The following is an 18,376-nucleotide window of genomic DNA, read 5'->3' as shown; positions in this document are numbered from 1 at the left end:
TAACAACTGAGCCACCCAGGCACCCCAAACCTGATTTTTTTTAAGGATTTATTTATTTTAGAGAGAGTGCGCATGAGCGGGGAGGGGGGGCATGGGCAGAGGGAGAGGGAGAGTCTCAAGCAGACTCCCGGCTGAGCATGGAGCCCCACAAGGGGTTCGATCCCACGAGCCTGAGATCAAGATCTGAGCCGAAATCAAGGGTCAGATGCCCAACTGACTGAGACAACCAGGCGCCCTTCATAAGCCTGATTTTACTGTCTATATTCAGTTTGTAAGAAAGAGCTGGGTCTTCTTGGCTCCTAAGTTTTTAATCAAAATAGAAAGCATGAGTATCTCATCACGAAGCTCTCCACAGCTTCACTTGGAAAAATAAGGCAATATTTTTTTAAATGGTCAGTGGTAGGAGGTGGAGGAAACAGAGCAGTTTTTAAAGATCTCTCTGGATGAAAGGTAGGATAAAAAGGCCTGGCAGGCCCTGGATCGGAGGTGCTGCGGGTGCTTAGAAACTGGGTCCTGCCTGGGCGATGCTGGAAGATAAGTGTGTTAGGGGACAGAGTGGAGCTGACCCGAGGGCATGAGTGGCTCAGAGTTGGACACAAACCAAAGAGGATATGGGCATCCTCACATCAGCAATCAAGAATTAGGAGGTTATAGACACCCAGAGGGGAAGCGACATGAAGACTCCAAAGTCTGAATGGGCAGGTAGTCACAAGCTGAGAATGCCACAGGGAGGGAAAAACAGGGAACCAGAAACTCAAGGAGCTGTGTGAGCACTGGTGGCGGTAAAAAAAAACCTCAATAAAAGGACCAAGCCCTGTTTATGATGTAGTTGGAAAGACATGAGCCAAAAAATCTGGCCTCAAATCTCTCCCTGACCGCAACCTGTGACCCTGAACTTCTAGCCCAGTGCCCCACAGATAAAGGAGAAATGAATCACCATGAAACCCAATTTCTCCAGTGCAGAACAGGACAAGGATTTTACCAGCTTCACAGGGTTGCTATCAGGGAAAAAAAACGAATATAGTAAAGGTTATCAGGAAATACCTAACATGCCTTAAACAGGTGTTCCATAAACACTAGTTCCTTTTCCTTGTTTTCAATTATGATCTTCCATATTTACTTTCAGTTGGGGCACGGGATGAGGAATGATAACAAGTAAAGGTCAGTGGTTCATGCAGCTTGAGAGGGAAGTGAGAAGCCGGAGAGAAAGACTCCCACTGACACAGGGTTGGGAACTCGTCAGGGGGATGTGGTGTATTTAAATCGTTGGTGCCTTTTTAGAAGCAGCTGCCAGGTGCAAATTCCTGTAGGACAGAATTGTGGGATGTTTTCTATTTTGAAGTAAAATAACTTAATGCTTTTAAGAATCCTGGTTAATTTCTGTGTGTGATCTCTTGGCCTTTTTTCCATTATCAATGAAGTTTCTCTTAGGAAGACATGGCAGTCTGGTGGGAAATATGTATCCACATTCAGTGACAGGTAAGGAGAGAGAGAAGGATCATCGTGAAGCTGTGTTTGCAAAGTGAGTCTAATATTTTTCCTTTCATGATGTGTTATTTGAAGTAGGTTGTTAGGTGTGTGTGTGTTGGGGGGGAGGTTTGATGAAGATAACTTTTCTACTACAAAAAGATGATCTAAAACTAAATTCTGATGATATCATTCCCTTTGTTATAACCCTCAGCGATCCCGCGGCCTTCTCCCCCAACACACACCAGTGCCCCAAGGAGAAAATCCCAGCTCCTCAGTATGACAGACAAACCATCATGATCTATCCTTAGCATTCTGTGTGGCTTCACTGGTCACTTCTCCACCTTTCCACAATAGCCTGAAGCCAAACTAAACTATTTAAGTTTCTAATAGTGTCATTCGTTCTCTCTGAATCTTTGTAAATGATATCCACTCTACCTGCAATCTTTTGCTCCTTCAACTCTGATTATTTTCAAACTCCTACTTCTGCTTTACAACTTCGTTTAGAAGTCACTTCTTCCAGGAAGTCTCCCTGAATCTCCTAAGACTAGGCCAATGTCCTTCTCACCCTGTGCTCCTCTAGTACCTAGTGTCTCTTTCTATTGCAGCAAAAATCACTCTGTGTAGTATCTACATACTCATCTTCCCCCCGCCCAAAACTGTGATTTTTTAAGGGACAAGACCTATCCAGTCAATCCTGTATATGGAACACCTGAAAGATAGTAAATATTCAATAAATATTTGCTAAATAAATGAGAGAATGAATTGACTGTGTCTTACATCCATATTTCTAGAACTGAAACGAGTACCTGATGCATAGTAGGGTGCAATGAAGTTATGAGGGATGAAAAGATGAAGGAATGAATCAGTGAATTGCATCATTGTGAAAGAAACGTGAGTAAACTATGCAGTTATTATTTGGATCATGGGATAAGTCTTTATATCAGTCTTTGCCTGTACAAGCTTTGCCCTAGCTCCCAAAGGAGCTCTGTCACCTCCCGCTCAGCTTCTGGGCTTATACCCAAGCAGAGTTATGGTGTATGTCATGTGTTGGAGCCATCACCTTCTGCCTTGGCTTTTGTTTTCAGATCCACTCTGACTTCCTGCAATGGCTGGAGTTCAGCATCGAACACCAATGGACACACCAGAGGTCCTGAAATTCGATAACTGCTTCTACTTTTTTAGGCTGTTTTTGCAAGGACTTCCTTAAATGCTGAGTGATCTCATGGAACAATATAGTATGTTAAAGTAAAACCTCACTAAATTTGGAATAGAAGAATGGATTGAGACTGAGAATCACCAGTACTCTGAAATCTTGGTTTTCTATTATAGGAACCTCAATCCTTTGCCACTGAACTTCACCCATAATGGATTTGAGTTTGCCATAATCCCTTGGGCTTTGTTTTGAACTGCTGACACCCTTCATGGTCATTGTCTTCCCCTAGACTCTGTTATGTATTGGCCCAGTTTCAAGTTATCTCTTAATTTTATTCCTTTATGTATGTTATATCTCATGATTTGGACTATAGAATTTATTGCTGTTGACTCTATTCCTCAAAAAGCCCATATTATCATTTGTTGACATCATATTAAAATTTTAGCATTGAGTTTTGAGGGGAAAATAATTCTAGGAGAGTTGAATCTTGAAACACCTTGTTATAAAATGATTGCTCACCCTCACAGGCTTATCTGTTACCACTACCCCACATTACTTTCACTCCATGTGTAAAAAGTATCCAGTAAGACAGTCTTTAAGGTCTTTCCATATACCATATTCTCCCGCCCCTGGGCCTTCATGCTAGCTCTACTATCTGCCTTAGCACCACCTTCCCTGTTCTTCATTTGACTGATTTGGTTTAGGGTGTTATATTTTCCCAAATCTCCTTGCTGAACATCCAAGACTGAATCTTCATTTGTCCTATAGTAACAACCTATTAACTGCTTTTCTGCAATTAATTAGCTTTCAACCCCTGGATAATAGGCTGAATAATGGCCCCCAATGGCATGGCCCTAAGGCCTAGAACCTGTGAACAATACCTTACATGGCAAAAGAGATTTTGCAGATGTTATTAAGAGTCTTGAGGTGAGTTATCCAGGTGGGTCTTATCCCAAGCACCTTTATAAGAGAGAAGCAGAAGATTTGACAAACAGAAGAAGCCACGTGTCATGGGCTTTGAAGATGGAAGAAGAGTTCCATGAGCCAAGGAATCTAAGGACTGTATCTGCTGAAGAAAGTTAAGGAAACAGATTCCTCCCAGAACTCCCCAGAGGGAGCTCAATCTTGCCTATACCTTGATTTTACCTATGAAACTGATTTTGGGCTTCTGATTTCCAGAACAATAAGAGAATAAAGAGATGTGTTGTTTTAATCCACCAAATTTGTGGTAATTTGTTACAATAGCCTTAGGGAAGCTAATATCCCTCCAAACTGCTTATGACTCACTCATTTGGTTTCTATGAGGAGAGATTTTTCTTGCCCTACTTTTACTCCTTTGAGTTTGGTTCATGGTTGGATGCTATTTTTTGCCATAACATTCTTTGTTTCTTTCCCCTTAGCACATTGGTTGTGTGCCTCACTACCTGAATCATCAGTTTTATGAGGACAGGACCCACATTTGTCTTGTTAATCTTGGCATCCTTAATCCTTTGTCTTGGGTATTTTGCATCTGATTTATGAAATTATTGTTAACCTTAAAAAATAAAACTGCCGGTTATTTTACCAGCAAAAAAGGGGTTTATTCAGGAATAGCAGAGAATTGCCGTCCAGGACAAGCAAGTTATGGAAAAAACCATAGGTAAGCCCATAGAACAAAGGAGAGGAATGCAGAATGCTCTTTTATAGAGGAAAGGGGAGTGGGGAGGACTGTTTTTTTTTTTTTAAGATTTTATTTATTTATTTGAGAGAGAGTGAGAACTAGAGAGAGAGCACACACAGAGGGAGAGAGAGAGAAGCAGACTCCCCGCTGAGCAGGGACCTCCCCCCCCAATGCAGGGCTGGATCCCAGGACCCCGGTATCATGGCCTGAGGTGAAAGCAAACGCTCAACCAACTGAATCACCCAGGCGCCCTGGGAAGACTCTTACAAACAAAAAGTCTTGTTGGAGTAAACTGGGAGCTTGAAATATAGTGGCTTTTCATTGGCTGAGTTGTGACTGCCTCTCATTGGCTGAGTTGCGACTGTCTCTCATTGGCTGGGCTGTTGCCAGGGTAGAAGAAAAGCCTTTCTTCCTCCTGGGGGTAGTAAGGTAGTATCCACGTGCTAGGTCCCTCTTTCCCTTGGGGTGTGCTGTGGACAAGGAGTGATGGGGTGTGAGAGAGCTCCCCTGCCAGCCTCCTGACTTCATTCTAAACAAGATTTCCTTTTATTAATTTTCACATTATCCAGGTTAGGCCATTTGCAATTTCATATGATTCAACCCAACACATTCTCGATAAAGGTGTGTGGAGTACACACATCTAAGGAGAAAGGCATTTTAAGTGACAGGGGCTGGTCCTGAATACCATCCCCACCTCTTGCAGTTTCCTAGTCAGAGAAGTTGGGAAGATCACATAAGTGAGGGAGTACCACTGCTGGAAGCCTCTTTTCCTGTAAATCCTGCCCAAAAATACAATAGCTGCACCCAATTACTGAATGTTAGCAAATTCAGAGTCATAAGACAAAGAATAGGAATCTGGATCTCATCATATAAAGTGTTTTGCAGGAATTAGTTCATTAATCCTGGCAACAGCCCTAAAGTAGATGCTATTTTATTCTCAGTTTACAGACTAGGAAATTGAGACACAGACAGTTTAAGTAGCTTGCCCAGGGTCATGTTTCTTGCTAGTGGCAGTGCTGGGATTCAAATTCAGAGTGACTCCAAACCCCACCATCCTCCATTGCCTTTGAGAAGCACCACTCCCGGTAGAACATTAGCACCTCAAATAGCATATGAGAAATTTGTATGTGTCTGTCTGCCTGTCCTGGTGGGCTGGATGTGTCTGGGACATGGCATGCTAGGGAGGGATTCATGAAAGTGTACCTGAGCACCGTGAGCCCCACTATTTGAGAGAAGGAGACAGTTCTGCTGATAACTCTTCCTCCTACAAAGTAAGTCATGTTTTCTGCAGCATGGGAGCTAATATTTTTGCCAGAAAACTGATATTTGACAAGACCTATAAGTTTAAACAGTTCAGAATGGCCACAGGAGACAAGAGACAAAGAGAATGGATCTGTTTGAAAATAAAATAATTGTATCCAAAGCTTCTTTAGAGTACTACTATATTATTAAGATAAAACTAACAAATACATGCTATTATTGTATTATCATAAAGATGTGCTTTTTTTGAGGTTACTTTTCCTTGATAGGCTTATTTTCCCCCAGGTTTACTAAGGTATAATTGACAGATAAAATCATATATATTTAAAGTGCACAACGTGATGATTTGAGCTGTATGTTAAAATGACCACAACCCAGTTAATTAACACATCCAACACCTCACATCATTACCTTTGTGTGTGTGTGTGTGCATGCGTGTGTGTGTGTGTGTGTGTGTGTGTGTGTGTGTGTGGTAAGAACCCTTAAGATCTACTCCCCTAGCAAATGTCAACTGTACAATGCAGCATTATTAACTATAGCTATCACGCTCTGCATTAAATCCCCAGAACTGATTCATCTTATAACTGGAAGTTCGGACTCTTTGACTGACCTCCCTCCATTTTCTCCACCCTCCCAGTGCCTGGCAACCACCATTCTATCCTGTTTCTATGTTTTTGACTTTTTAGATTCTGCAAGTGAGTGATTCCATACAGTATTTGTCTATCTCTGACTGCCTGACTTAACCATAGATAAGTTTTTATATTTTCTATATTGCAGACAATTTCCTGAGATCTATCATTTTGCAAACTCAAACCAGGCTTAGCGAAAATAACGAAAAGTGTGTTTTGAAAAATAGTGATGGTAGATTCATCACTGCCTTAATTGCAGCTTGAATGCACTAATTGAGAACTTACGGTTTTTGTTATGGTAGAGGCTGTTGGCATAGTCTTCTGAGACTAAAGGCCTGATGCTGGTACATCTCTCATTGTAAACATATAAAGATATAAATGTCCAGGTTGTTTTATTCTGTGCATTTAGTTGAACTTCTAAACATCAAGAGACCACATTGACATGGCAAATGAAAGATGTCAAAAGTAAGGGAAATCTTTTGTATCTCCTCTCACACAGTGTGCTTTACCACAGAGTGATGTCCTTTTTATTATTGAGGGAAGCACTGGCGTTGAGACTCACATTGCAATGTCCACTTGCAATTTCCTTCCTTTTCACTTCAGAAATGAGAGATGGTGAGAGCCCCTTGGGACCCACATTTACTCTATACATAACACCGTACATGTTAAATGGAACATTTGATTCAATTATGCAGTATTTGTTGAAAGCCATCTATTTCCAAGAGGCCTTGATAGTCACTGCAAATAACTGCAGCTGTTGATTGATGCCTGTCATTCAGCCTCTTTCTCTGGAGTGCATCAACAACAGAAAGGACCACCTGAGAACATTTGTACTTGGAGGTTGGGATGGTGAGTGGAGTTTAGTCAGAAATGTGCTTCAAAATGAGTGAATTTGGTGAATGAGTGTATTTGGTGCTATTCGGTGCCTTTCTCTCAACACAAGCCCCAAATAATTAAATCAGTGGACATTTAATAGGTATTTATAGAGCTCCTGTCATGAATCAGGCACAGAGTGTAGGAGATTCACTATAGAACAGTAGAGTCTTTGTCCCTGCTTCAAAGAACGTCCATTCTAGAGGGATGACAACAAAATGAAGTCAGCAGAAGGGCAACAACAATACAGCAGAGCCCCCAGGCAACTCAGTTTCCAGTCCTGGTAATTTTTATTCACTCCTCCTGACTCTGTTTCCCCTTTTCTCCACCCCACTCTTTGCCAAGAAGCCTGGTCTGTAAGTATGCTCAGGGGACGCCCTTTCCCTCTGGCTCCATGTTGTGCCTGGGGAGCACCCGTAGGAGACTGAAGAAGTGAACACAGTGAAGTCTGGCTATTTATCCCCAGCATCTTCCCTGATCTCTCCTCTGCCCCTTTAGGCCCTTAGCGTTTGGCCTACAGCTACTAGACCTGATCCTGCAGTATCTTTGTGGATTCCTTCACCCTACCCACATCTTGTAAGTGGTCCCTTTATTCATTGGTCCTTAAATTTCTCCCTGTATGTGATGTATGTATCTGTGTGGTGCAGACACCCAACTCTACAGTCCCTAGATTACCACGTGAAGTTGGGCCTTCCGCTGACCTACAATAAACCTTGGTGGGACGAAGTCTCTGGAGTGTGGAGGTTAGTTTGCAGCATAGCTATGCTTAATACAGCCACGACCACAGCTGAAGCAGGATTCAAATCTACAGGGTTGGTGGAAAACATCCCAAGTGGTACGGCTTTCTCTAAAATAAAAGAATCAGTTTGGGAAGGGAATGAAATGTGTAAATAGGCCTCAGGCTTGAAGGACAATTGGACAATTGGTTGCTGAACAAAGAATCTGCACCCAAGATGCCCATCATCAATAGGCTTTGAAAAGTTAAGCAGTTGGGCACAATTAGGCACTAGACATTTGGGAGATGTTCCTTCTGCTGATCCCCTCTGGGGGCAGGGTTCTTCTGGATATGCTGAGGTGCTCTGGCCTGACCTTCTTCCTGGTATAAATAGATAAATATCTGGGAAACATTTTCATCTTCCCTTTCTATCGCTTTCCTCCAGTGGAGAGTTGAAGCTTATTAGAATATAAAGCAGAGTCAAACAGAGAAGTTACATTTTCGCCAGAAATCTGGCTCTAAGTTACTTTGGTCCACACGGATATTTACATAAATCCACTACCTCTTAAAGTAAAATCATCAGGCTTTGAATTACTTTAGGCATGAGTAATTATTTATTTTTTGTTTCATCCTCAGCACATAGCTCAGACCCTAACATAAACAAAAGATTTAAAGATATTTATTTAATAAAGGAGAAATTAATGACCAAAAGAAGAAGAGTACAAAAGTAAATGATAGTAGCTTTTCTTCATATCATTGCACACTTTTCTTTTCTTTCTTTCTTTATTTTTGTAAAGATTTTTTAAATTCATCTGAGAGAGAGAGCATGAGCAGGGGGAAGAGCAGAGGGAGAGGGATAAAGAGAAGCCGACTCCCTGCTTAACAGGGAACCAGAAGATGGACTCCATCCCAGGACCCCGGGATCACAACCTGAGCTGAAGGCAGAGGCTTAACAGCTTAAGCCACCAAGGCACTCCCACACTTTTATTTTTAAGTAAATGTACAAGATTTAATCCAGGTAAATGAGTGTTATCCCTTAACGTAATCACCTTAGGGTGGGCAGTAGGCAAAGACATTTTGACAATGCGCTGTCCTTCATATACTCTTTCAGAGTCAGCCATACATTCTTTCAGACAGTAACAGATCTCAATCCTTTGGGAAAGAGTTTAATTTTTTGAAACTGCTAAGAGTTATACAGACGCACCTTTTGCATGTGTATATATATGTTACATATTATATGTACACATGAATATATACATACACTCACATATAGTTTTAAAAAGGCATGATTGGAAAGTGATGAGATAGCTTTCTTTTTCTTTTTCCTAATGACACTCAAATGTGCTTGGACATAATTGAATTTCAATATATAGTAATTCCACAAATATTCTGAGCAATGCCAGGCTGGAAAAGTGAGCATATAGTTTACCAAGGTGATTAGTTTGAAGGGTAACAAACTTTTGAATGTTTAGTTACTGTTTCTTGAATAAATGGTACCTTACGGTGCCTGGTACTCAGTCCCTTCCTTCCTTCCTTCCTTCCTTCCTTCCTTCCTTCCTTCCTTCCTTCCTTCCTTCTTCCTTCCTTCCTTCCTTCCTTCCTTCCTTCTCTCACTCTGGGTCTCTTCCACAATTCATGGCACAATCTCACTATTGGCCTATGAAAGATCCTACTTTTAAAAAATATTATTTTAACATTTTCCCATTATTTCTGATCCCCAATACTGTCCCCACTCTTAACCTGTCTTCATATGTTTTTGGATATACATGTGTCTATAATAATGTGTAGTGCCCTTGGTGTGATTTTTTTTTTCCTATTTTTCACTCAGTATTATGTTTTGGATATACATGTGTCTATAATAATGTGTTATTTGGTGAGACAGATTTTTTTCCCTCAGTATTATCTTTTTAACATATTTTTATGTTGCTGTATCTGCCTCCAGCACATTGCTTTTGGCTTGCATGGCATACCCTTGCATCCAGTGATGGAGACCCAAATTGCATTCACCTCCCTGTTACAGTTGATATCCTTGGCATGTTCCCTTATGGAACTGTGGGTGATTTTTGTCTCTGGGGAGTGTACTGGCAAATGAAATTGCAAATTGAATTCATAGTGGAATAGTCATAGTCAGATTTCTCTTCAAAAAAGCTACATTAGAAGGTACCCATCAAATAGTATGTAAGAGTCAGTGTTTCTTTTCCCCAGGCCCATAGCGTCATTGAGTATTTTCCAACTTTCTCATTTTTTACCAACCTGGTGGATACAAAGAGGTTCACATTATTGTTTTAAGTTATATTACTCGTACTACCAGTGGGCTAGAGCAGCTCTTCATATGCTTGTTGTCCATTTAGAAATCTCCCTCTGAATACTGCCTAATCCTGTTTTTGCCTCTTTTGATCCTACTTGGTTCCATGCCTTGTTGATTTGCTGGGTTCCTTACACATTCTAATTTTTGTTCCTAATAATCCGAATCTATATTTATTCTTTTCTAACTGAGTCATATCCTGTGGCCTCTTGTCATTTTCTAGACTATTTAGCTTATTTGAGATAAATGGGGCTAATTAACAATACATTAGAAGAATTTTAATGAATCAAGGCCAAATACTCATCCTTCCTCATATTGTTCCCAATAAGTCTCTTCGGTCAGGAGCTTCTGCCACTGACCAAGGTGTCTGTCTGATCTAGCTCTCACTGACTTCTGTTTTCTGGTTAAAGATCTCCTCGAAGCTAACACACTGGGGACTGGCTAGGAGGTGAATCCCTCAGTTATAAAGACTGAGGGTTAAAACATAAATAAACCATATATCTAAAACAAATGATCACAGCGATCTTTTAGTTTAGATTATTCTGTCTATTGACATGGATTTTTTTTCTTAGTACTGTATATTAAGAACTGCATTTTTTTTTTCAAAATAAGATTACATCTGAGGAGACTGGTAATACAAAAAGAAATTTCTCCCAAAATACTTTGTCCTTACCTACTGAGTAGACTGAGAATTAAAGATTAACCTGATTTGTAGCAATCACTTAGATCATCTTTAGACAAGTAATTATGAGAATACTTCAAGAAGTAAGCACCAGCATAGCAGTAATTCCTTACACTTGCTTTTTTGGGTTTTTTAAACAACCAACAGATTGTTCTAAATTCAGTAACCTTTGTCTGTGTATAACAATGCTTGTGAAGAACTGACTTACCAATTTAGTTAACATAGAACATATGTGGACCCAACAGTGAGTTTTTTAGTCTAAAATTCTAGTCCCTTATCATCTGGCTTCTAAATCAGCCTTTGTGATTTATCTTTCACAACGTTCTTACACATTCCAGGTTGAACTGGACACCTCACAATTCCCTGAACTCTCCAGCACATTCTCACTTTTATGCTCTTGTTCCTCTTCTGGAATTCCTACTCCCTCCTGCTGAAATCCTCCCCATTCTTGAGGGCTCAGAGAGAGGCCACATCTCCATGATGTCATCACACATCTATCACTAGATATGACCTCCCTTTTCTGTTAAACCCCATGGCATTTAAAATATGTCTCTCCAGGTGCCTGGGTGGCTCTGTCAGTTAAGCATCCAATTCTTAATTTTGGCTCAGGTCATGATCTCAGGGCGGTGAGATGGAGCCCCGCATGGGTAGGGCTCCATGCTGGGCATGGAGTCTGCTTAAGATTCTCTCTCTCCTCTCCCTCTACCCCTATCCACAATCTGTCCCCCCACCCCAACTCATGTGCGCATGCTCTCTCCCCCCTCAAAATAAATAAATTAATTAATTAATAAATTAATTTAAGAATGATACCTCTCATATGGCACTTTTAAAATGATCTATTTCCTGGAATTCTGCAAACTGGGATATTTGCATTTGTTCACAGACTAGAGTGTAAACTCCGCAGGGCATAGCTTGGGTCTTGTTGATGTCTACCCCAACAGTGCTTGGCATGGTGCCTTTCATAAAACAGGTGTTCGAGTAATAATTACTGAATATTAAATGAATGTCCAGGAGATCAATGAACTGTTAAAAATATTGCACAGAGGATGAGGAAGAAATTGTCTCATATTTGCAAGCCAAGACAAATATGTCTTGGAAAAGGCAAGACAGACTTTCTTAATTCACAGCCCTGCTCCACCATTTGGAAGACTGCTGCTCTTGGCCATTGGCTCAACCACTTTAATTCTCATTTCCTCATTTGTGTAATGGTGATAATAATATCACCCACCCAAAATAGTTTAATTTAGGATTAAATAAGATAATTTATATGAAAGAGCTTTGCTGAAGGTCCATATACTCATTATCTGTTGGTTAGGGTAAGTATTATTTTTCTTAGGATGTTCATGTGGGTATAGACTTTATTTAAAATGATATTGGTGGTAGGTGGCATTTTATCTGCCTAAATGATAGTCAGTGATGAGCAATACGTAACAAAAATATTAGAAGGTAAAATGAAAACTTGGTCAATGTAATTGGAGCAGCTTTTTGTTAAAACAGAATGTACCCAAGTTCAAGACTAAAATTAATAAATTCTTCTTATATCAGAGCCATTTCTTTGCATATTACTATTCAATTGAGCAATATTTTTTCATCCAAGAGCTCCTTGGATGAAATTAATAAACAAATTGCCTTTTATATTTGGTTGGAATTCTAGGCTTTGAAATTAAGTACAAAAAACTCTAATTTCATCTCAGTTTTTCAGGCCATGCTCTTTCACAATTTTATCATAAATTAAATATAAGCTTGAACAAACATGAAGTGTAGTGTCAAAAGCAAATTAATTCTATTGGGTGTCAGTGCTCAGATCAGTGAGCACATTCCCAGATTCATTTCCCAGTTGTCTGCTATATGTGTAAGGGAAGAAGAGAGGAAAGAGGAAGACAAGACTTCACCTCCAACTTGCAGTTTTAACATAGGAGCATGGAGAAGCGGGATATGTGTTTGAACTCCAGAATCAGACAGATGGACTCAAATCCTGCCTTGCTCAGTCATTTACTGCATGCATCTTTCAGGCTTTCAGATGGTTCCTTCATTTACAACATGGGAGAGATGTTAGCTACATTATGAATCTGTCATCTGAGTAGCCTGGGATTTATGCCAAGTACTCACCAAGTACTCACATCACAAAATTATCTTAATTAAAGTTTTGAGATCAGAAATTCACCAAAGTACATCCATGATACTGTGAGTTTGAGAGGAGGGACGCATCTTTGCATGCCTGGTGCCAAGGACAAGGCCTGTACATAGTGGGTGAGTGTTAGATGTAATCAGATGAAAAGAAGGGCTTCAGCTTCATTCTGTGGATACAAAGTAAATATCCTATCATCTTTCATGCCCTGTATGTATAGACATCTCTTGTTACTTCTTATTTGGATGCAGTGGCATTTGGCAGGAACTCAAGATCCAGGAATCCTCCAACAGCTGGCTAACACCACAACTGATTCAAGAATGCATTCTACCAAAGGGATATTCTAGGAAAAATCATTCTGTTTATTTTTTAAAGACCTTCCACCAAATCCCAATAGTGTCTTCTTATCGTATGATGCCGTGAGAAAACCTTTAGCATGGGCTATAGTCAGCAGGACAGCTGGTCTCCTTGGCCTCATTTCTCTAGGTTTACACCCTAATCTCAACTTTCCATCTTATTACTGTTATGGTGAATAAAATAGATCCCAAAGAAAAGAAAGTAGAGCAATTATTTATTTATATTTCTTGTACTAATAATCTGGTAATATGTCCTGAGTTGTCCTTGGATTTGATCCCTGCAAAGCAACAAATCTCTTGTGGGGTTGACATGTAAAGATGAGCCCTGAACACCAATCACTACTTTCTCACAATTTCAATCATGAATTGAATCTGCACCAGCCCCACTGCCTTTTCCTTTTCCAATTGAATATGCACAGATCTTTAGTTGCAGCTTAGCCCTTGCTAATTTCATTATCTTGAAGCAGCTATTTATTATCCCTGAGTATTAATTTGTTTATATGGGAATGGAGTTATCTCACTTCAAGGTTGTTTGAGGGAGAAAATGAAAGATTATAGAAGAAATTTCTGGAAATTGGCTGGTTCTCAAGAAGTATTAATTCTCCAACAAAGCTTTATTCAGATTCATTTGCTTTTCCTATTCACTAGTTACTTTGACTTTAAGAAAATTTTGATATAAACAAAAGGCAGGGATTAATAGGGAAAATAAGAAAACCACAAGTTCAATAGATAATATGCCAACTGTTTATCTATCCCAGTAAACAGTCATTGCCATGTCTGTCCAGTCATTCACCCCTCCTCCTTCTGGACATTGTTTCCCTGCATTCACCCCCTCCTTCTGGGAAATGGTGCTTCTCCCATCGAAGGCATCAATTTTGAATGGGAGCTATCACTTGTTTTAAGTCCCAGCAACACTTAATGATCTGAGGTGAGAAAATAAATCCAGAGTAACACCACTCACTGCCGGACCTTAGCTGATTGGTCTTAAATGAACCCTTCACTCACACTGGACAAAGTACACACCTTCTCCCTGGTTTTTTAATTTGAAAAAGAAAGAGAGAGAGAGAGGCAGCCAAAGCCAGTCATTTTCTGGTGATGACTCTGGAAGACTGAAGATGGAGCCGCTGCCAGATTCTGTGTTTCCTGCTGGTGGGAAAACCTTTCCTAAGAAAATGAAGCCAACATGTGGATACAAGACATGTAGCACATTCTGGAGACATTGGAGTTTCTATTCCCAGTTGGTCTCTGGGCTATATTTGCTCTTTTTGTGGTTATAAGTCTTCCAATAAATTCCCATTCTTTGGCTCAACTAGTTTTTTGTTGGCTTGCTGTCACTTTCAACTGGAAATAAACCTGACTTAGGAAGTTCTTTTAAAAAAATCGAGACTCCTTAAACTCTCACTCCAGGGCCAACAAGAGGTTCTAGGATCTGCCCAGATAGGAGAACTTGAAGCTGGAGCTGACTGAGGAGTGGATGTGGCCCTTGCCTGGCTCTAAGCAGAACTAAACTGTAAGGGATTCAAGATGAGGGCAAAGGAGAAGCTGGGTACTAAGAGTCCAACCCTATTAATCTTCTAACCCTTATGAGCTCAGTCACAGAGTAAACAACAAAAATAACAAACACACAATCAAAGGGGGTCAGAAGCCAGAGTCTGTGACTGGTCATAATCAAATGGAACAAACAGGCTAGAATGGGTAGGTAAGAGTCAGTCTATCATACAGATGCTAATATTCAGGTACTGATACAAAGAGGTCAGTACTTCAGTTAAAGGGTGACTGTGACTCCACTTGCAGAAGGAAACACGTTGTTTGTTTGTTTTTTAAGATTTTATTTACTTTTTTTTAAAGATTTTATTTATTTATTTGAGAGAGAGAGAATGAGAGACAGAGAGCATGAGAGGGAGGAGGGTCAGAGGGAGCAGCAGACTCCCTGCCGAGCAGGGAGCCCGATGCGGGACTCGATCCCGGGACTCCAGGATCATGACCTGAGCCGAAGGCAGTCGCTTAACCAACTGAGCCACCCAGGCGCCCCTGATTTTATTTACTTTTTTGACACAGAGAGAGAGAATGAGCATAAATGGGCAAATCAGCAGAGAGAGGGAGAAGGAGAAGCAGGCTCCCCACCGAGCCGGGAGCCCGATGCGGGGCTCAATCCCAGGATGTTGGGATCATGACCTGAGCAAAGGCAGACGCCCAACTAACTGAGCCACCCAGGCACCCCAGGAAACCCATTGTTAAATGGATGTTGTGGACATGGATATCACATCCAAGACAATGATTTTATTCTGAACTCTAGTTCCGACACCAAGACAATGATTTTAATAGGAGACCATTCAGGCGACAGTGTTTTAATTCTTCATTTGTATTGCCTCTTGGTCCCATGTAGATACTTTTTCCCAGTTCATGAGTGAGCACCCAACTTAAAAAAAAAAATCCTAGCGGAGTATATCCCCACTTTTACAATATTAGGCTTATAAAAATTCAAATTTACAAGACCATTATTTTTCTACACTGACAGATTCTTTATTCCACAAAAAATTTATCATAACATTTCTTTAAACTAAATAAAACCTGTTTCCAATACGAGTCACTTTGTATGTAACATATTAAGATGCATCTCTTACATGAAGAAAAATAAACCTTTAAGCACAGATAAATTGTCCAATGTATTTAAATTTGCAAGGTTTTAACCTGCTGTTGATGATATGTATCAGTTCAGAGGTTGGACATAAATGTATCTCATTCCAGGTAAGTCATATTTCCTTTACTATTTTCACAGTTCTCAGATGTTCTCTCTATGTTGATTCATTCAGGCTACAATCAAGAAGAAGAAGTTGTAGGGTCTTTAGAACTCAACATCCAAGGTCATAAATTCACTAATACCATGGCAAGGACAATTGAATGGAGAATAATAGCCATCATCTCTTAGAGGAGTAGTCTTTTAGAACAGAAAGCACTTTCCCATTTATGATCTTATATGACCCTTATTGTAGTCCTTTGAAGCAGGCATTATAGCCTTTTTAAGGATGATAAAAGTGAAACTGGAACATTAAATGGCTTGTCCAAGATTATACATGAGAGTACTATCCATTTCCTATGACTGTTTTGCTTTCCAGTACAATACAGCTTCTTCACAGCAAAATACCTTATCTGTCCTTGCATGAGCTGTCTGAGATATCTTACAAATGACAGTAACAAACTCCTTCCCAAGGCAGTTTCCTGTTTTCCAAGCATGATACTGCATAAGAGGCCCTGGACTGAACTTCTTGATAGTTGTTCAGAAACGAAAGTGTGAAATGCATTCAAGCAGCTTCTCAATTACTTGGCACCAAACTTTTCTTGGATATGATCCTGCTGTCAGATAACTGATAGGTAGGCCCCAATTTCTATCTGGTAAATTAACTACTGCTATTTTTCTATGTTAAACTGATTTAACAAAATATGTTTTTTTCTATAGCCAGCTGAAGTGCATTCTAAAGTGGAGTAAAACTTTGGTTGTTAATTTTGCATGAATAAGTTGGAGAATAACTTTTTAAAATTGAATTTACATTTAAATATTTGAATTTTATTGCATGTTTAGAGGCTTTATTACATTTTTAGAGGTTTATATATTCACAAACATATATTTTTGTGAGTCCAAGAAATATATAGTCATTATTTGCATGGCAATGTGTTTGTTTTATTGAGCAAATCCCAGGCTAAACACTCATTAGAGCCTAGAGATAATAACATAAGATAATGATATTGCTTTATTTTAATTGATAGATAGGTTTGTAAAAGGACAAAATATTAAAACCATGTTCGAAATAAGACACCTTTTGGGATTAATCAAAAGTATTGGGGAAAATTAGAATGTGTTTATAATTTCAGTCAAGCAGAAAACTGGAAAATAGGAAAACAGTGATTAGTGAGGTTGTTTAATAAATAATTAGGAAAAAATTAACCTCCTCTAGTCAACCAATTCCACCATGTCACTTATCTTCTTCAAATGGGAAGTTTTAATTATGTATTAAAACACTGTTTGTATTAAGGAATAAATATTAGGCTTAACACTTTCTCATTATGGTTTTATCTACACATTTACAAGTTGAAAAAATAAAAGGAAGCACTTAGTCACTTTACAGTAGAGAATTTTGAGGGGACACAGCATTAAGTAGCCATTATTCAGCTTTAAAATCTATGATAACTCTATCATCTTAATGTTGGTGACATTCAGAGAGCCCCTTAGTGGATATGTTCAGTCTCCAGCTAATGTGAATCTGTGAAAAGGTAAAAGTTTGTCCGAAGAATACTATTGTTTCCATAGTTGCTTCTGTCTTAAAATCATTATCTGGTAAGGTTATCTGCTGAGCCCCTTTTCTTCAAAGATGTATGCAAAAGACATTTGATTTATTACTTCATTTAAATGTGTTATTTACAGCACAAATCTTACGGCAAGGATTTCATGCTCGGAAAAGCCCTCTTGAAATAACTGCTCATTTTGCTTAATTTATGTTGCAATATGCAGTCAGTTTTTCAAATACTTGCAACATTAGCAAGATAATTATTTACATATGGACTTCATCTTACAGTAGGAAAATCCAGGCCTTCCACACATTGTAACAGACACTCTGACCATGTCACATAATTAAGTCAATAAAACATTATATCTATGCATGCTTGCAGCATAGGTATTTATAAAAATTTCTTCCCAGACAGTTGGCCCATGTTCATGGCCTCTGGGAGAGTGCTCTCAAGGGAAACCGACCAGTTTTGGAACTTCATCCTGACTTGGAGTGAGATTTTTGTGGGTTGGATTCCAAATGTTATTGAAGTTGCCTAGCTACCACAGCTCAATAGAAGGAGAAAAAGAATTTGACAACAATTGGCCATGTAGCCAATTTCCAGGGCTTATCTTGACACCTGGGTGGTAGGGAGTTTTCCATTTGCACCTACCATATCCTCTCCGAGTAAGACTGACTGTGGGCAAATGAGAGGGTGAGTAATCCTCCGTTGCTCCTCATTCATATCTAGTTGCAGTAGCTTTCGGGCCTTGTGAATTGGGAGAGAATTTAAAAGTCAGTTAACAGATCTTATGGAGCTCTCATTGCATGCCAGGCTATGAGACAGGGGTCCATAAGGCCTGGTCTGAGGGAGCTGTGATGG

At 39.7% G+C, this 18,376-nt stretch overlaps 1 long non-coding RNA gene across 1 annotated transcript; it reads left to right on the top strand.

The window, feature by feature from the left end:
* The first annotated feature begins 945 nt into the window (after positions 1-945).
* Positions 946-3,833, top strand: LOC145721157 (uncharacterized). The gene is made up of 3 exons (XR_014144621.1): positions 946-1,522; positions 2,262-2,361; positions 2,556-3,833. It is a non-coding gene; the product is annotated as an uncharacterized LOC145721157 (long non-coding RNA).
* The last annotated feature ends 14,543 nt before the right edge of the window (positions 3,834-18,376 follow it).

This window comes from Leptonychotes weddellii, chromosome 4 (assembly GCF_054177405.1).
Source record: "Leptonychotes weddellii isolate Sample4059 chromosome 4, ASM5417740v2, whole genome shotgun sequence".
NCBI classification, from domain to species: Eukaryota; Metazoa; Chordata; class Mammalia; order Carnivora; family Phocidae; genus Leptonychotes; species Leptonychotes weddellii.
The sequence above is the reverse complement of the archived record's forward strand: the minus strand, read 5'-3'. Positions and strand labels throughout refer to the sequence as shown.